General features: G+C 38.8%; 1 non-coding gene across 1 annotated transcript; it reads left to right on the top strand.

Annotated features, from left to right (window-relative positions):
- The first annotated feature begins 2,616 nt into the window (after positions 1–2,616).
- Positions 2,617–2,746, top strand: LOC112067181 (small nucleolar RNA SNORA20). Its single transcript, XR_002893130.1, has one exon. It is a non-coding gene; the product is annotated as a small nucleolar RNA SNORA20 (small nucleolar RNA).
- The last annotated feature ends 205 nt before the right edge of the window (positions 2,747–2,951 follow it).

Raw genomic sequence — 2,951 nt, 5'->3', positions numbered from 1 at the left:
AAAGAGAAAGAAAGAAAGGAAGGAAGAAAGAAAGAAAAAGGAAGAAAGGAAGGAAGGAAGGAAGAAAGAGAAAGAAAGAAAGGGAAAGAAAGAAAGGAAGGAAAGAAGAAAGAAAGAAAGGGAAAAGAGAGAGAGAGGGAGAGAGGGAGCAAGGAAAGAAGGGAAAGGAAGGAAGAAAGGAAGGAAGGAAGGGTAGAAAAAGTAGGCTTAGATACTGCAAAATTTTGAGATAGAAGTATAAGAACTCTGTGGTGTTTCTGTGTGGTGGTGTTATATCTGTAAAGAAGGGTGGAATTTAATTCTTATATTGACTTTTTGTGCATATAGGAGAAAACATCAGGTTTATAGTCACAGTACTTCAGCACCCTTCACCCAGGACAACAGTCTTCTAGAATCTAAGCATTTGGCAGTCCTGGTCACAGGTGGGAATTTCTACCTCAGTAGCTGTCCTAGGACAAGTCTATCAGAGCAACTGACACACAATTTCCAGCCAGCTGTTTGGTCTTATTTTTAGGTTGTAAATTTTTCCAGAAACAAGCTCTGCATTTTCAAGTGCCCTGTGTCCATGCTTTTCATAATAGCTTAATAAATATTTGATGCGTGATGTTTGTTAACAGCTACTTCATTTCCAGAAGAAGAATGAATGTGAGTTGCCAGGGTATGTATTCTACCTAGAACTTCAGTTAGTAGGGGGATATGGCAGAGTATCCTATCTTTTATTTATGCTTATAGTTATACAATGTAACTTAGTGATTAAGTGAGGGATGTAAGTTGGAAGGGACTCTCCTGGGTGGAAATATCTTAAAAATCCACAAGAGGGAGATATATTGTTATTGAAGTAGAATGGTGCTAATGAAATACCAATTCCTAACTTTTCGGAGCAGAATATTTTACTGCATTTCCCCAGCTGAAAATAAGAAAAGGATAGGCTTTCTCAAGTTTGACTTTTCAGTTTTCTTTTGGGATGGGAGATTAGATTTAGTAATGCTCAGTTATTTGCAGAGTCTTGGAATATGCATGATATGTCAAGGTTTATGATGCATCAACAGCTTCAATGAGCACATCTAAAGGCTTTAAGGATTTTTGTTTGTTTTTGATCTGATTGTGACTCTTTCAAGGACGGATTGCAAAGCTGTCTTTTCTCTACTTCCTCTTTTCATTTCTTTGGCAATGGCAGTGGGGAGTCTGTGCTGGCCAGATTGGGTTTTGTATTCTTACTGGGAAGTGCCCTCACTAATCTCACTGTCTCCTTTGGGCAAGATGTCTCAGCAGGACGAATCATCTTGGTTTTCAGTGGCCTTTACCTACTAAGAGGCAGAGCTGAACTCTAAGTAACTATAGAAAAGGAACCTTTATTTTAAATAGCATATATTTGTACTTTGAAATTCATACTCCTTGCCTGACCTCCTCATGTTTATGTGGTCAGTAGGGCAGAAACCCTTTATAATTTCAGAAGAAATCTTTGCAACATTATTACTAGATTACTTACAAGTTTTATTTGCTTTCTTTTTAGAAAAAATTTTTTTTTCTCTTCCGATACGAAGAAATGATATGTACTAATGATACCTTTAGTGTTTGCCTTTCCTGAAGACTCCCTAATTCTTAAAACTATTTCTTCCTTGGTCTTCCCATTACCTTTTATAGTGTCCTATTCTCAGTATTCTATGAGTGATCATTTCCTTCTTCACACATCATTGCAGTCCAGGGTGACCTCTGTGGTCAGCCTCTCTTAGGAAGGCTGTGTTGTGTAAAGGCTAAGAGCACAGGCTGGAGACAGTCTGTTCTGGGTTCATATCCCAGCTCCAGCACTGACTAGCTGTGTGTGACCTTGTGCAAGTTGCCTCAGTTATCTAAACCTTAGTCTTACAAACCACAAAATGGGGATAATGATTGGATTTATGTGAGGATGAGATCAGTTAATATATGTAAAGGGCTTAGAACAGGGTCCGGCAAATAGGAAGCACACTTTAAAGGTTGGCCATTACTATTGTTTTCATTATTAATCTCTTCCACCAGAGACTCTCCTTGCAGGAGCTCAGCTACACCATAAGTCTCATGTATTCCCTTTATATCTTTTCTGAGCTCTAGACACATTTCCTAGAGCTTTTGAGACATTTTCACATGGGCTGCCAACAGGGTACCTCAGACTCAACATATTTAGAACTGAACGCATTATCTATCAGTCTCCACTCCTTGTAACCTGCTTCTTTTTCTATTCCCTCTTTTAGCCAATGGCATCATTTCTTGTCTAGGAGCTGAAGCCAGGAAACAAAGAGTTATCCTTGCCTTCAATCCTTTACCTCCAACTCACTTGATTACCAAATTATGTCAATGCACCTATTCAAACTTCATCCACGCTCAAGCCCTTTATTACTACAGGGACCTTGAACCCTCTCCTTGCCCTTACTTGTACCTCATTCTTTCCACTTTGTCCAGAATGATATTTTACAAATGAAAATCTGATCCCATACCTCCTCAGATTAAAAAGTTCTGTATTTTTCATAGCTTTCAATGTTATATATAGTCTGACACACAAGATCCTTCATGATCTGGCCCTTGCTTGCCTCACTGTGCTGACCTATTGCTTCTCTTTGCCACATAGAAAATGTTGTTCTCTTTCCCATTTATTTGCTGCTATAATCTTTCAGTGATACGAGCAGTTATACACATGGGATAAAATAATGTTGGGCCACTGTGAATTGAGCTGAAGTAACCATTTCATCTCTTCTCCATGGTCTAGACATTGCTTCTGTGTCTAAATGTCCTGTGTAAGCAGGATTTAATCGAGGCACTTAGAGTGAATTTCTACGTGGACTTATTAAAGCATTGATTTAAGAATTTCAGTATTTTTAAAGTAGCACTAAGTCTCATACCTCTGCCTCAATCATCTGACGTGGGGCGAATGATTTCATGTGTGACCAGATGGCACACTCTTTACATGATGCTGTTTG

This window comes from Physeter macrocephalus, chromosome 5 (genome assembly GCF_002837175.3).
Source record: "Physeter macrocephalus isolate SW-GA chromosome 5, ASM283717v5, whole genome shotgun sequence".
Classification (NCBI taxonomy): domain Eukaryota; kingdom Metazoa; phylum Chordata; class Mammalia; order Artiodactyla; family Physeteridae; genus Physeter; species Physeter macrocephalus.
This window is presented reverse-complemented; position numbering and strand designations above follow the sequence as displayed.